Source organism: Antechinus flavipes, chromosome 3, assembly GCF_016432865.1.
Source record: "Antechinus flavipes isolate AdamAnt ecotype Samford, QLD, Australia chromosome 3, AdamAnt_v2, whole genome shotgun sequence".
In the NCBI taxonomy this organism is placed as follows: Eukaryota; Metazoa; Chordata; class Mammalia; order Dasyuromorphia; family Dasyuridae; genus Antechinus; species Antechinus flavipes.
The window spans coordinates 616,497,778-616,515,467 of NC_067400.1; positions in this window are offsets into that span (position 1 = coordinate 616,497,778).

Genomic DNA, 17,690 nt, shown 5'->3' on the forward strand with positions numbered 1-17,690 from the left:
AGCATTTTTATACATCACGAACAAAATCCAACAGCAAGAGATACAAAGAGAAATTCCATTTCAAATAACCATTAATAGTATAAAATATTTGGGAATTTATCTGACAAGGGAAAGTCAGGAAGTATATGAGCAAAACTATAAGACACTTTCAAAACAAATAAAGTCAGTTCTAAATAATTGGAAAAATATCAAGTCTCTTAGACAGGTTGAGTGAATATAATAAAGATGACAATACTCCCTAAACTAATTTATGTGTTTAGTGCTATACCAATCAGACTCCCAAGAAACTATTTTAATGAGCTAGAAAAAAATAACAACAAAATTCATCTGGAAGAACAAAAGGTCAAGAATTTCAAGGGAACTAATGAAAAAAAAATCAAATGATGGTGGCCTAGCTATACCTAATCTAAAACTATATTATAAAGCAGCAGTCACCCAAACCATTTAGTATTGGCTAAGAAATAGACTAGTGGGTTAGTGGAATAGGTTAGGTTCACTGGACAAAATAGTCAATAACTATAGCAATCTAGTGCTTGATAAACCCAAAGATCCCAACTTTTGGGATAAGAATTCACTATTTGACAAAAACTGCTGGAAAAATTGGAAACTAGTATGGCAGAACCTAGGCACTGACCCACACTTAATACTATATACCAAGATAAGGTCGAAATGGGTTCATGATCTAGAGATAAAGAATGAGATTATAAATAAATTAGAGGAACATAGAATAGTTTACCTCTCAGACTTGTGGAGGAGAAAGGAATTTGTGACTAAAGAAGAACTAGAGATTATTATTGATCACAAAATAGAAAACTTTTATTATATCAAATTAAAAAGCCTTTGTACAGTTATGGAATATTATTGTTCTATAAGGAATGACCAGCAGGATGAATACAGAGAGGCTTGGAGAGACCTGCATGAACTGATGCTAAGTGAGATGAGCAGAACCAGGAGATCATTATACACTTCGACAATGATATTGTATGAGGATGTATTCTGATGGAAGTGGATTTCTTTGACAAAGAGACCTAACTGAGTTTCAATGGATAAATGATGGACAGAAGCAGCTACACCCAAAGAAAAAACACTGGGAAACGAATGTGAACTATCTGCATTTTTGATTTTCTTCCCGAATTATTTTTACCTTCTGAATCCAATTCTCCCTGTGCAACAAGAGAACTGTTCGGTTCTGCAAACATATATTGTATCGAGGATATACTGCAACATATCTAACATATATAGGACTGCTTGCCATCTTGGGGAGGGGGTGGAAGGAGGGAGGGGAAAAATCGAAACATAAGCGAGTGCAAGGGATAATGTTGTAAAAAAATTACCCTGGCATGGATTATGTCAATGTAAAGTTATTATTAAATAAAATTAATTTTTTTAAAAGCCTTTGTACAAACAAAACTAATGCAGACAAGTTTAGAAGGGAAGCAATAAACTGGGAAAACATTTTTATGTTCAAAGGCTCTGATAAAGGCCTCATTTCCAAAATATATAGAGAATTGAATCAAATTTATAAGAAGATAACTGTATAGATATGTATGCATATATTGGATTTAACATATAATTTAACATATTTAACATGTATTGGACTACCTGCCATCTAGGAGAGGGGGTGGAGGGAAGGAGGAGAAAATTTGGAACAGAAGGCTTTGCAAGGGTCAATGTTGCAAAAATTACTCATGCACATATTTTGTAAATAAAAAGATATAATAATTTTTTAAAAGATCAGGCACAGCTTGGTTCTGTATTTCCCCAAATATACACTAACAGGATCTCTTCCCCTTGCCCTGCAGGGGTGGGAGCCATTCCATTCAAGCATTCCAGATAGCACATGCAAATTGGATATAGGACAGATTCTATTTTCTTCCAGAGAAAATGAAGAAGTTTCAGAAGAATTAGGGGAGACTGTGAATATATATAAAAATAAAAAAGGTACTAAATTTATTAGCTTCATTCAGAAGGGAACTGAAAATTTTATTTCCATTTCTGGAGGATAGGAGACCATCAATGTAGTTCAGTCCAGTCATTTTCCAATCATGTTCAACTCCCTGTGACTCCATTTGGGGTTTTCTTGGTAAAGATGAGTCTTCCTGACTCCAAGCCCAGTGCTCTATCCACAACTCCACCCAGCTGCCCTATGTGACTTCCCAAGCCCTTCTCCCTCCCATGTTCCCATGTTCTTGTTGTTGTTCATCTTTTGTTCTCGAAGAGGACCATCGACATCTAGAGGGTGATGTCTCAACTTGCCATCTCCTAGAACAGAGACAGCAAACTCTTTTCTTGCTCCCCCAAGTGTCTGGCAAAACTCTGTAGTGCAATCCATATCAAATTAAAATGTTAGAGAAAATATAATACTAAATAAATAAAAATATAACACAACATAGATAATGTTAATCTGAGGTTTTTTAAGCAATATATAGGCTGCAGAAAACCTGTTTCTATTTGAGTTTGACATCACTGCCCAGAATATATCTACTTCTCTAAATATAGGTCAATTATCCCAACAGGAAAGTAAAAAACAAAAACAAAAATCCGAAAGAAGACAAACTCTTCATTCAATCTGCCTTAATAGGCCACGGGGAGGAACAGCTTCTCTGACAAGCAGTCGGCCTGAGTGCCAAGCAGCCAATCATCTTGGAGCTAACTCCAAAAGTCATTGATGAGACCATGTGCCAGGGAACACATCCACAGGCTCTGGGACGGGGGGGGGGAGGGGGGGGGGGGGGGGGCCTTCAGATGCTTCCAAATGAAAGCTCCCTGTAATCTCATCAAATCCATAGTGGAACTCACAGTCACCCTCCATTTAAACTGGTTAATCCCTCTGTTCTGTGACTGGGGAATTCTAACCTCTTGCTCTCCTAATCCCTAAGATTCTCGGTCATCTGTGCATGAGAAAATCTTTTCCCCCATGCTTCTTCTCTCCACACTCACATCCCAACCAAGCTCAGGCCAATGGCATCCAATCCGTAGAGCATTTATAAAGCACCTAACTCAGGGCATTGTGCTAGAAGTCTAAACATAGTAAAGATCACTCTGTTTCACTCTTTCAGAGTCAGACTGGAAATAAGTCCTCAGGTTTCTAGTACTATTGTTGTCCATTCTTCATTCTCAAAAAGGACCGATAACATTAGGAAAGTAACATCTTGAACTGTGAGTTCAGGGATGTGCAAAGTCATCATTTTCACTCTTTCCTCCAGTCATTGGAATCCATAGGTCAGGACAACTGCGGATGGCCACCATGCAGTGGTCTTTCCCAGGTCCATTTGTCTAAGGCAACACCCATTCAGTGCTTAAAAGCTAGGTAAGAACTGAGGCAAAAAGTGACTTAGTTTGCCCAAGGGGTTGCAATGTGTCATTGGCTCAAGTTTGTTCCCAGTGACCAATATCTAGTTCCAGTCAATCCACTATGGATTAGTGATACCTCCTCAGTCTGGGAAGAATGAGTTCAAACACAGCCAGTTTTTACAAAACTTCAGTCCCTCCAAATTTCATCTAAACCCCACGGTCTCGTGTAATGTCCGGCCTAGCTTTCTCTGGAGTCTGGAGTCTGAGATCGAGCTCGAGCACATTCTCAACCAAGTCTGTTTATTTCAAGTCCTCCCAGCCCTTATATACCTTAGTACAATTACATCACTTCAGCACACTGAGCATGTGCCAACTGTAGAACCGTTACATCACCATCCTAAGTACTAAGTATATGTGAACTAGAGAACATCATCTCATCAATCACACCGAGTTAAAACCCTGCTTTGCTTCAAGTATACTTTTCTCCAAGTTCCCCAATATCTGCAGTCCTCTACAGTCTCATGCGTCTTCCTTTCTTTTAGATTGTAAGCTTCTTGGGGGCAAAAAACTGTCTTTTTTTATTCATTGTATTTCCACACCTTAGCACAGGGCCAAGAACATAAAAAGCACTTAATAAGTGTTGATTGGATTAGACTGGATGCTCAAATGATGCTTTGATGCAGGGGGAAGACTCTTTCCAGCTGTCTCTGAGACCTCAATAGCTGCAAAATCTGACGAGACCGTAATGTGTAGTCTCTTAACTCCCAGACATACAGGTGGCTCATACTCTTCACCTGCCGAACCTCACGAGGTCAAAATCTCCAGATGGCTCTCCTTCCCCTAAAAACAACCAAAACCCAAACCAGAATGTCTAGACATGCTCCAAAGTCTCTCTGAGGTGCTTCCATCAGAAATCATCACGAGACCCTAAAAGTGAAGCTCCCAGCCTCTTCCACGTAGGGGCTTGCCTTACCAGGGAGTGCACTTGCATTCTGGATGGGTTCGTAGAGACTGGAACAGTTGGTTGGATCCTCAATGTTTTTCAGTCCTACCTGCCTCTCTCTGGTCCCATATGGAATTTTCTCAGCAAAGATCCTAGAGTGATTTGCCATTTCCTTCTCAGCTCATTTTACAGATGAGGCAAACAGGACTAAGTGACTTGCCCAGGGTCACACAGCCTGTATCTGAAGCCAGATTTGAACTCACAAAGTTGTATCTAACTGATCCACTGCATCACCTAGCTACCACCTGGCCTTTGTCACACAAAGGCAAAAAGAAAAGAAGTTCTTGACCTCAAAGGCTTTGGGGCTTCATGAGACCTCAGAAAGCCATCTATCCAACCTCCTCATTTTACAGATGAGGGAACTGAGGCTCAGAGAGGAGAAGTGACTTTCTAAGGTCACACAGGCAGGATCAAGAGTCGTAAATTAGAGCTAAATGGAATCTCGATGACCATACAATCATTTTATAGCTGATTTACAGCCCAGAAAGATTAAGTGTTCTGCCCAAATTCACTTAGGTCTTCATTAGAATCCAGGTCCTGTGATTCTAAATTCAATCTTTTTTTTTTCCATTGTATCTCCCAGCTCTCCCTACTGCTTTTACTCTACGTGAGGCATGCTATATAAACAACTGAATATCTACAAAGAAAACCCATCAGCAAACTCCTCTGACCAACCCACTTTATGTCCAAGGAAGGACCAGTCACCACCGTGGCCTGAGACAGCGCAGGCCCCCGCCTCGGATGTTGAGTTGAGGCAGGAATATACTCCAGACAAGAGAGAGTTTTTGCACAGGCCAGATATGGGCCCTAAGAGGCCAGGTTGAGGAACAGCGACAATTTGGCTGCAGTGTAGTTTGTGAACAGGGAATAAGGTGACATTGTCAGGGAATGGGGAGTTTATCCTTGAGGGAACTGGGAGCCATTGATGGTTCTAAAGCAGGATACCATGGTCAGATTCATCCTGTAGGGGAGAAAAAAGCTTAAACTTTAGAAAACCTTTTATTTCTTTTAAAAATTTTGATCTCATGCCTTTTGTTTTGACATCACGGTCATTACTGGATATATCTCCATTTCCCTTTTTCATTGAACATCCCTTTTTCACAAGCTTTTTTTAAAAACACAAGCAACCAGCAAAACAATTGTATCTGCCAATCTGCATACAGGAACAGAGAAGGCAAATGACGTGGGTCCCAAAAGGCTGAGGCTGGCAAAGAATGAATGGAGCTGTATATTAAGTATATTAAGTAGCCCTGGGCTTAAATCCCAATTCTGCCACTGCTCACTCACCACCTGGGTTCCTTCCGATTAGGCATCTAATTTTGCGAGGTCTCAGTTTCTTTATCTGCAGAATGGGGATAGGGATTGAACTAGAGGTCCATTCCAGCTTTGAAATCTATGAACCCTGGAAAAGGGGGCAAGGAATTTAAGAGTAGAAGACAGTAGGGAAGAAGAGGGAGACAATCATTTATTAAATGCCTACTCCATGCAAGGCCCTTGGTTAATAGATAATAATATATTATATTAATGGTAATAATATATAATAGTAATATATAACATGTATTATATTATATTATATATTAATAATAGCAATAATATATTAATGATTAATTAATAGATGTCAATTAATAATTCATAAATAGTATCTCACAACAACCCTAAGGGACCAGTATGATTATGATCCTCAGTTTTCAAATGGAGAGACTGAGGCAGGCAACGATTAAGTGATTTGCCCAGAGTCACATGGCTAGGAAGTATCTGAGGTCAAATATAAAATCAGATCTTCCTCTCTCAGAGCACTACCTTGCTGCCTTCTACAGTAGACTATTGATCTTCCATTATATAACCACTAACCTTGGCTGTCCTCAAGGCCTCTGTCCAGATTTTTTTTGCCCTTGATTCTAGGGACTCAGCCATTTTTTGTGCCATGAGCTCCTCTGGGAGTCTGGTAAAACTTACCCTTTCTTGAACTGTTTAGAGAGCTCACATGTCCCATCTAAAACAGAACTCATTCTTTCTCCCTCCTTATCCATCCCTCTTCCCAACTTCTCCATTACTGTCAAAGGCACCGCCATTTTCCCAGTCGGCAAACGGGGAATCGTCCGTGACTCCTCACCTTTCCTCACTCTACTTCTCTAACCCTTTGCTAAATTTTGTGGCTTTGACCTTCACAGAATGTCTTATATCTATGTCCCCTTCTTTCCTCTCAGTCACAACCCTGGCTCAGACCCCCATCATCTCTTGCGTTCGATGGCCTCCCAATTGTGTCCAGGTTCCAGAATCTCTCCCCACCTTGATCCGTATCCCTATGCCAATGGAATTTTCCCAAGATGCAATCTGACCACATCCCCCATGCCCTCTATAAAGTCTACGGGCTCTAAATTACAACCAGGATCAAATACAGAGTCATCTTTCCAAGAGCTTCACAATCTGTCCCTTCTCACTATTCAGACACATGCTCCCCTATATGTCCTCTATCTTCTGTCTACGTTGGTCTGCCCCCCTTTCCTCACGTGACACTTGTCCTTGTCCTTGTTGTTCAGTCATTTTTGTCCAACCCTTCCTGACCCCATGGGGGGAAAGGGACCTGTCCCATTGGGGGTGTTCAGCAAGCAATAGAGCTTGGTCTGAGGGGCTTTTGTGTGTTTTTTAAACTTCCATCAAAGTTTTATTTTTATTTTTTTCTGAGATACTAGAGGTTCGCCATTTCCTTCTGCAGCTCTTTTACAGATGAGGAGACTGTGTGACAGGGGCACACGACTAGTAGGTGTCTGAGGCTAGATGAGACTTCCTGACTCGAGAGCCGGAGCTCTATCTGCTGGGTCACAAGACATCTTTCTTTCTAATATAGTAAGTATCTATCGATAAAGCCGGCTTAAGTAAAAGATCTTTGTGGGAAGTCCTCGATAAGTTTTAAAAGTGTCCATAAAGGGCTCCAAAGATCAGAGACTTTGAGAATCACGGACCTGGAACGGTGAGAGGTTAAGTGACTTAATGGCTCAGGATGTATCAAAGGCAGGATATTAATCAAGTTCTTCCTGCCCAGCAGGCCCCCTTTCTCGCTACAACATACTTATTTTTATATACAAAATATTCCCAACATAAATACAATGTAAACTTAAAGGTAAAGGTACTCAACTAGCAGCTGGAGGGGGCGGGGAGTGGGGGGAGGCAAGGGAGTGAGGGAAACCTCTGTGTGGCCCTGTCTGGGCAGGGTTATTAAGGAAATCAACAATTCCGAGATGGGGAGACCAGGAGAGAGCGCCTGGCATGGGGCACAGCCTATGTACAGGCACAGCGATAGGAAACACTGTTTTGTATTAGAAACAGTCAGGCTGAAACTGAGAGTCTGAGAAAGAGAAATAATATGTCATGAAACTAGAAAAATAGGTAGGGACAGGTTGTGAAATGTTTTAAAAATCAAACAGGTGCTTCTGTTAGCTCTTGGAGGCAATAGGGAGCCACTGGAGCTTTTTGAGCGGCAGAGTAACCTGCTTTGAGAATGTCACTGGGGCAGCTGTGTAGAGAATGACTTAAAGAGTAGGAAACCTATGTCAGAGAGAACCATTAGGAAGCTACCGCAGTAAGCCAAGAGATCCTGGGGAGAGAGACGAATGAAAATGAGAACTGTTTCCTTTGGTCTCCTCAGCAGCTCCCTGGCATATTGTATGTGCTTAGCAAACAACGGGGCTTGGGTTTGGGTTTTGGGAGGAGAGAAGGGGGTTAATTTCCATTAAAAATTTTTTTTAAATTTTTAATAAGCATTTCACTTTTCAAGTTACATGTAAAGATAATTTTCAGCTTTTTTCTTTTCTTTTCTTTTCTTTTCTTTTTTTTTTTTTTTTTTTTTTTTTGGCCGAGGCAAATGGAGTTAAGTGACTTGCCCACAGTCACGTAGCTAGGAAGTATTAAGTGTCTGAGATCAAATTTGAACTCAGTTCCTCCTGAATTCAGGGCTGGTGCTCTATCCACTGAGCCATCTAGCTGTCCCTCACTTTCATTTTGGTAAGATTTTTGAGTTTCAATTTTTTTCTCCCTCCCTCTATTACCCCCCCCCCTCAACATAGCAATCTGATACAGGTTATACATATACAATCATCTTAAACATATTTCCATATGAATCATGTTATGAAAGAAAAATCAGAACAAAATGGAAAAACCATGAGAAAGAAAAAGCAAGCAGCAACAAAAAGGTAGAGATGGTAGCTTTGATCTTTGTTCAGCCTCTGGATGCAGATGGCATTTTCCATCCAAAATCTGTTGAAATTGTCTTGGATCATTATATCGCTGAGAAGAACCATGTCTATCGTGGTTGATCGTCATATAACCTTGAACAGTGCTTCTTGAAGAGCTGATTCTGGATCAGGGATTTAGACCCAGATTCCCAATCTTGGAGTCATAGTCAATAGGAGATCTCCCTAGATCCCAAATATCCAATCAGTTGACAAATCCCAGTGTACGATTCCTTCACACCTGTCCCCTCTGTCCTGACTATCTCCACCTTCACTCTAGCCCATGTCCTCATTATCTCACCTGGACTTGAAAAAATAGATTTTTATTGCTGCTTTTCCCATCATCTACTTTTCTCTTTATATTCTTCCCTCCTTCCTAAAAACCTTTCCTCATAACAGACTCTTTAAAACAGAAACTAAAGAGAAAAAAATCAGCATAACCAGCCACTGTGCCAAAAAAAAAAAAAGCTGATGTTATAGACAATATTCTGTGTCCATGAACAGCCACCCCACCTCCCCACCCCCGCCATCTTCTAAAAGGAGAAGGAAGGAAGATGTCTACTCATGTCCCTTTATGGGGTCTTTGTAATTTTGCAACCACTATCTCTTAATGGTTGTCCATCTCATTTACCCGGCTGTCCATCCCATTTACCCTGCTCTAGTCACTGAGCATGTGATTTTCCTGGCTCCACTTCCCTCTGCATCCATTCATGTAAGTCTTTTCCAGTCTTCTCAGTATTCTTCCTTTTTCTTCCAGCACAATCATCTTCCATTCCATCATAGACCGCCATCTTTGTCTTTTCCCCACTTGATGGGAAGCCACTTAGCGTCCAGTTTTTTCTTTGTTCTCACCCAAAGTGTGGCTTTGAATATTTTACTGTATGTGGGCCCTTTCTTTTTGTCCCTGACCCCTTCGGGGTACACACGTAGCAGTTTTTGTTTGGATTATTAAAACCGCTTCTCAATGGGTCTCCCAGCCTCATGTCTCTAGACTTCCCAATTCATCTTGCACATGGCTGGCAAGGGGATGTCCCTAAAACATGTGACTCCCCTACTCAAAAAGCTCCACGGGTTCCCTATGGACTCTGGGAGCTCATTCGAACTCCCGTTCAGCACCCGAAACACTTCACACGGGATGCGGCTCTTCTGTCTTTCAAGTTCTTATATACTAGTCCTTTCCAGACATTCTATGCTCCAGCCACCTGACTGTTCTCACGTGCCATTACCATCTCCTTCCTCCAAGCTTTTACCCAGGCTGATCTTCATGGCTAGAAGGCAGTGGATCAACATCTATTAAGCACCTCCTCTGTCTTGCCTTCACCTCTGCCTCCTAGAATCCCTGGCTTCTTTCAAAGCTCAGCTCAAGGGCCAGGTCTTCCATGAGGTCTTACACCTCTGTTTCCCCCACCACCAATGCTTTTCCTGCACAATTACCTTCAATTTACTTTGCAGACATTTTCTATTCATTTACATATGTGGAGGGGGGGGATTGACTGATCTTTGCAGTACCAACCCCTTTTGTGATTGCCAGACTCTTTGTGACCTCATTTGGGGTTTTCTTGGCAAATACGCTGAAGGGGATTACCATTTCCTTCTCCGGTTCATTTTACAAATGAGGAAACCGAGGCAGATAAGGCTAAATAACTTGTCCAGGGTCACACATCGAGGAAGTGTCTGAGGCCAATTTTAAGCTCAGAAAGATGAGTCTTCCTGACTCCAGGCCCTGTACTCTACCTGACGAGCTGCCTCATTTAAAGTAGATGATAAAATATCGAACCTTACGCCAATCACTCAGGCTCTGGACTACCTGCCCAGTGGTTCTTGGAACTGTCTCCACATTATCCTAGTATTTAATAGGGGAAGGCTGGTCTTGCCCCGGAGTTCACCTTTAAATGATCAAGCTCCGAGACTTTGGAGCAAGCCTGGTTTTCCAGCACACTCCTGAGGAGAAAATGCCTCTCCCCAGCAGAAGTGGGTGTTGGGATAATAATTCCCAGTGCTTCCCCATCTATGTATTGTTCTCCCCGAGAGAACGTCAGCTGGGAGATAACAGCTGCCAGCATCTGGATCAGGTGATCCAGGGAGAGAGGTGGGAACCTCAAAGGAGAGGGGTTGCTGAATGATGGCAGGAGGAGAGCTTCTAGCATTAACAGTGGAGAGAAAGGAGCATGAACACCCCTTCAGGACCACTGTGTTGGGTGCCATGTTCACAGAGCACTGGTGAGGATGGCCAGGAACCTAACGGTCTTCTGAGACTTAACCAAGGTCCTGAGCGTGCAAGAAGTTTTGTGACAGGAAGAGATTTTAAGATGAAAGGAAGTTTGTTGACAGAAGTGGGCTCTAAAAAGGCACAAGAAAAAAGGAAGAACAGAGCAAGATGGGGGGAGGAATGGAGCATAGGGTTGGGGGTAGATGGAGAAGGGTGGCAGCAGAAGCAGGTTGGGAGACCCCGGAAGCCTGAACTTAATAAGCATTTAAAAAATATGAATATTACAGAGGAGAAGAGAAAAGAGGGCGGTGTCTAAAGCACTGGGCTTTGTAATAAGCAGTTTTGCTTTCTGTTTCTTTTATTTTTAAATTGTATTATTTCTTCTAGGACCCTTAGTCTTCAGCTCAGTAAGTATTCATCATAGCTAGTAATCAAATGGACTCTACCATTCTTAGGAAGAAGAGCCAGTTAATGAATTGCTCTATGACTCTGCAATCCTTAGGATTTCTGTAAGCAAAACACCGATCCCTAAACAACACTCAACAATATGTGGTCTCCTATTTGAATGTCGTAAGCACCTTGAGGGAAAAAAATTGATTTTTGTATTTGTGTTCTAAGCTCTTTACACAGTCTGCCCAGCTCTACATAACCTCAGGCCAAAAAAATAATGATTCCAGTGTATTCCCATTCTACAGATGAAAAAATGAGGCAAATAGAAGTTACACGACTTGTCCAGAGTCACACAGCTAATAAGTATCTGAAGCAAAATTTGAATTCAGCTCTTCCTGAATCCTGGCTCGGTGCTCTAACCACTGCACCATCTATCTGCCCAAATGTCTCACATAGTAGAATTTACCATTTATTCACTCATTCATTCATATGCTTCTGGAAACTGAGCACCCTCAACCCTTGCCACCTGCTCCAGGACAATTACCTTCTTCTTTCGGGCTCCCTAGACAACCCCACCCCCACACACACACCCTCCCCCCATCATTCTCACTCAGTAATTCTTTTGAAGTTCACTCCATTCCTCCATAGTAAGCTATCTATCAACAAGCATTTCTTCGCCATCTTGTATGTGTCAGACTGTTGTTGTTATTTGTCCCTTATTCTGGAAAAGGACCAGGACATCAGGGAGGAGATACCATGACATGAAGTGAGGGAGGCTGTGCAAGGTCACCAGCCTCGCTCCCCCTCCACGGACATCTGGGACAAGGGGAAAGACACAGGCCAGATTGCCTGGAGATGACCCAGGATGCAACGGGAAGTCTTGGCCTTTTTAAGCTAAGGTCTTCTTCAAGTCTCATCAGTGTCAGCCCTCCCTCACTGAAATCCAGTTCACTTGCATGTCATGGCATTATCTCCCTGATGTCATGGTCCTCTTGGAGAACGAAGGATAAAAATCAACCTCTGTGAGTAAGACTGGCCCACAAAATGGAATTGTTCGATTGGAAAATTCCCTTCCTCTCTCCCTCCCTCTCTCCCTTCCTTCCTTTTTTCCTTCCTTTCTTCTTTCCTTCTTTCCTTCCTTCCTTCCTTCCTCCCTCCCTTCTTCCTTTCCTTCTTTCTTGCTTTCCTTCCTTCCTTCCTTCCTTCTTTCCTTTTTCCCTCCTTCCCTCCCTCCCTTTCTTCCTTCCTTCCTTCTTTCTTGCTTTCCTTCCTTCCTTCCTTCCTTTCTTCCTTCCTCCCTTCCTTCCTTCTTTCCTTTCTCCCTCCCTCCCTTTCTTCCTTCCTTCCCTCCTTCTTTCCTTTCTTCTTCCTTTCCTTCCTTCTTTCTTTGCTTCTTTTCTCCCTTCCTTCTTTCATTCTCTCCTTTCCTCTCTCCATTGCTCCTTCTTTCTTTCCTTCCTCCCCTCTGTCCATATAGGGTATCATACCCTTACCTACAGATATTCTTAAAAGCTTTTTTTTTCCTTTTCCTTTGGACCTATGTACCCTCCCAAGATATCTTGGGTGTTACTGGCTGGATTTCTTTCTTAAGGATCATCCCTTAAGCCAAAACCAATCTGATTCTCATTGACCACCAATAGGTTCCAGGTCAAGCCTCATGTGGTCATTGTTTGGGTACAGACTGACTTAGACTGAATGTAAATAGCAATCACTTCTGCTCTGGCCAGAAACCCTTCCCCTCCCAGATTCATTCATTCATTCACTTGGTCAGTTCCAATAGAGCAGTAATGAAGAGAACCAGCTACACCCAAGGAAAGAACTCTGGGAGATGACTAAGAACTATTACATAGAATTCCCTATTCCTCTATCTTTGTTCGCCTGCACTTTTGATTTCCTTCACAGGCTAATTGTACAATATTTCAGAGTCTGATTCTTTTTGTACAGCAAAATAACGGTTAGGATATGTATACTTATATTGTATTTAACTTAGACTTTAACATATTTAACATGTATTGGTCAACCTGCCCTCTGGGGGAAGGGGTAGGGGGAAGGAGGAAAAAAGTTGGAACAAAAGGATTTTTAACTGTCAATGCTGAAAAATTATCTATGCATATATCTTGTAAATAAAAAGCTATAATAAAACATTAAAAAAATTGCTATGCAGCCTTAATCACTGAATGGGTGCCACGTCAGAAAGACCGGGACCTGCCGAAGACCTTAGCTTAAAAAGGCCAGGGTCTCCCATTGCCTCCGAGAACATCTCCAGTCATCCTGATCTGTATCTGGTCACTGGGCTCAGATGGCTCTGGAGGGTAAAGTGAGGCAGATGTGTCAGACACGGCGACAATGCGAGCCTTCAAAGAGCTATCACCCACACACTTTATATGACTGCCCTTTTCCCTGTGGATGCGGTCCCTTTCCTATACAATCATTCTGTCCGCCAAAAGGAACAGGAAAAAAAAAAAAAGATCTATTCCTTCGAACAAAGCAGCTTGAGATAATTCTGAGGACCTGAGAGAAAACTGGACTTATAAAGAGGATCCATTTGAGAGCAGCTCCAAGGCACAGGTGAAGTGGCGAGGGTGACTGCAGTGCATTGTGGTCCATCAGCTCATTTACATAGAACTGTTGTCAGGGTTTTGAAGGATATAGCTGAGAAGCTCACCGTTGGCTGAGTGACAGAAAGATGAGAAGGCATGCTAGGCTCTGGGGCTGAATCATCCCCACACGGTGAATACAAGATAATTTGGGGGAGGCTCCGGGAACAGCTGAGAGCCATTTGAAAGACTTCTTGCAGAAGATGCTGCTTGAGCTGAGTTTTGAATGATGTCAGAGATTCTAAATGGAGGTTCAGAGGAAGTGCATTTCAGGCACAGGATACAGCCAGGTGCAGCTGGTGGAGCAGCAGAATCAGAGCCTGGAAGATTTGAGTTCAAATCCAGATTCAGACACTTTCTAGTTATATGACCCTGGACAAGTCACTTCCATCTGCCTCAGTTTCCCTAATTGCAATAATAATACCACCTACCTCCCAGGGCTGTTGTGAAGACCAAATGAGATAATATTTGTAAAGCACTTAGCACAGTGCCTGGTACACTACTGTCTTCCTTCCCTCTCTAATGCAAAGGTATGGATATGGGAAATTTGGGGGTTTTCCACCTCCAAGTCATCCTTCCTTTTTAAAAGACTGGACTCACCATAAATTTATGTTACAAAATCTCAAATGGGCACTCACTCCTACAAGGCAATCCTTTTATACTTCCCAAATTTTCTTACTATCCTCAACACAGTAGTTCTTCCAAACTTTTTCATCCCTCCTCAAATCCCTTATATCTTCTCCCCATCCTCTCAGGTGGGAACCTTGCCTTATATTTTACTGAAAAAATGAGGCAATTCACTGAGGTCATTCACTCTTGTCTCCTCATCATCATATTACCCAGATCCTCTGCCACCTTGACTCCATCTCACAGGAAGAGGGAGCTCTTCTCTTTGCCAAGGAAAATCCCTCTACATGCACAAGTGATCTCATTCCATCCTATCTTCTCCAGCAGATTGCCCCTTTTATCACCTTCACTCTCATACATCTTTAATCTCTCTCTGTCTAATGGCTGCTTCCCTGCTGCCTAAACCTAGCCATGTCTTCCCATCCTCATCCCTGCTGGCTGTCATCCCATTTCTCTTCTCCCTTTTGTAGCTAAATGGTTTGAAAAATCCATTTACATTCAGTGTCTCCATTGTTCTCTCCCTCTCTTCTTAACTCTCTGTGATCTGACTCTTGACCTCATCATTCAACTGAAACTGCTCTTTCCAAAGTTGCTGATGATCTCTTATAGACTGAATGCAATGGTCTCTTTTCAATTCTCATCCTTCTTGATCTCTCCGCAGTCTCTGATGTTACTGATCTCTCTTTTCTCCTTGATATTCTCTTCTTCCAAAGCTGTGGCACTAATCTCTCCTGACTTTCCTCCTACTTTTCTGACTGCTCCTTTTCAGTATCTTCTGCTGGGTTCTCCTCCAGATCCTACATACTAATAACCTATCTAAGGGGCAGACTGACGGAGAGACAATATGCAGACTACTCTAGACAAACAAACGATACAGAAAAAATTACTTGTCAACAAATGGAAGGAACTGAAATGAAGGGAATTAGGAAAGGTTTCTTGTAAAGCAGGCAATGTTAGCTGGGATTCGAAGGAAGTCAGGAGAGTTAGGAGACAGAAACGTGGAGGAGAATTCTAGGCATGGGGGACAACAAGTCTAAATGTCCAACATCAGGAGATGGAGTATTTTGTGGGAGGAAGAAGACGGGAATTATTGGATCCCAGAACACATGGAAAGGAATAATTCATAAGAAGACCTAGAAAGTTGGACTCTGGGACAGATGGACTCTGTTCCATGCCTTTCTTCTCCCTCCGTTTGATTTCCCTTAGTATTCAACTACTCATCCATCCCTACTCTCTCTCTCTGCCCTCCAATCTCCCATCTCTACCTGCCTACTGGATGTTTCAAATTGGATCTCCTGTAGACAGCTTAAATTCAACAAGTCCAAAACCGAACTCTTTATCCTCTCCCTCAGTCCTCATCATTTCCTGATTTCCCTAGTACTGTCCAGGGCACCACCATCCATCACAACTTATAGTTAATCAGTAAGACAGTAGGCAAGACTAAGTCTCAGTTTATCTTTCACTTAAAAGTGCTGAGTTACTAAACCAACTCTATAGACAATTCCACATTCTAGTATATTTACAATTGAAACCATTGATTTCAAGACCATGAAATAGTGTTAAACTCTGTTATATTAGTTGGTAATGAATGCAGCTTACCTCACCTTCAGCTTCAGATTTCCTGCTTATATTTCAGCCAATTAGGTTTAAAAAAAAAGAGTATTTTGGGAAGAAAAAGGCGCTGGCTCAAACTTAAGTGTCATCCTTGACTCTTCACTCTCTCTCAGCATATCTATTTTATCATCAAGTCTTAGTTCTACCTTCAAGATCTCTCTCTTCACTATATCCCCTTCTCTATCACCACTCAGGAATAGGCTACTGCCATCCTGCTTGCAATAACCTGCTGCTTTATCTGCCTGCTACAAGTCTCTCCCCACTCCAGTCCATCACTCACTCACCTGTCCAAGTGATTTTTTCCTAAAGTTTGGGTCAACTCCAGGTCAACTCCAAGGGCTCTCTATAACCTCTAGGATCAAATATAAAATTCTGTGCTTGGTATTCAATGCCTTTCACAACCTGGACTCCTAACTTTCTAGGTCTTCTTATGAGTTATTCCTTTCCATGTGTTCTGGGATCCAATAATTCCTGTCTTCTTCCTCCCACAAAATACTCCATCTCCTGATGTTGGACATTTAGACTTGTTGTCCCCCATGCCTAGAATTCTCCATGTTTCTGTCTCCTAACTTTCCTGACTTCCTTCAAATCCCAGCTAACATTGCCTGCTTTATAAGAAACCTTTCCTAATTCCCTTCATTTCAGTTCCTTCCATTTGTTGATGAGTAATTTTTTCTGTATCGTTTGTTTGTCTACAGTAGTCTGCATATTGTCTCTCCATCAGTCTGCCCCTTAGATCGGGGACTGTCTTTTGTCATTCTTTCTATCCCCAGAGTGCAGTACAATGCTTAGCTTATAGCTGCTGCTGTTGTTTTTCAGTTGTGTCCAATTCTTTGGGACCCTATTTGTGTTTTCTTGGCAGAGATACTGATGCGCTTTATTATCTTTTCTAGCTCTTCTGACAGAAGAGGAAACAGAAGCAAACAGGGTAAAATAACTTGTCCAACTAGTGAGTGTCTGAGACTAGATTTGAACTCAGGAAGATGAATATTCCTGACTCCGGGCTTGGTACTCTATCTATTGCATCACCTAGCTGCCCTTGGCATAAAGTAGGCACGTAATTGTGGTGTTCTCTTCTTTTGTATAATATATGATGGTTCTCTGGGAGCAGGTTTCTTGGGGAGGTTTCTGGAAGCAGCTTACCTCACCTCAAATCAATAATCATCTCAAAAGCAGCCAGGGATTAAAATCCAATCTTTTACTGTCTCTTCCAAAATAGCCCGGTAAGCTTTCCTTGTTCTGAGAGCTCTTGTTGCTAGTCCTTTAGCTCTTCCAGCTTCTGCCTATCTCCAACTGACTCTCGCTGAGACTGAGAGCTTCTTATATATGATCTCTTAAAGGTGTGAACCCAAAGGTTGATTCCTCCTCTGAAAGAGTAGGATTGTGGGAGGTGTAAACCCTCACACTGAATACTGACTTGTGAATCTCCCATGTGTGAGCCAATGTGTGAACTCTCAAAGGTGTAAGCTCTAATATGTGAACCAATTACCTAAGCATTGTTTCTATCAACTCTAGTGAGTTAACACCTTGTTTCAAGTTCTGGCTCATAACACTTAATGTTTGTTGACTGTTTGGACCACCATATTCTTCTGCTCTGATCCTTGATGATTTCAATATGATCATCAATGTCTCTTGAAGCATCCAAGTCTCCCAACCACTTGACCAGTCGCCCTTCTGTGCCTTCTCTCTCCATTATACTTCACCCCTCCACAGAGGTTGTCCCTTCT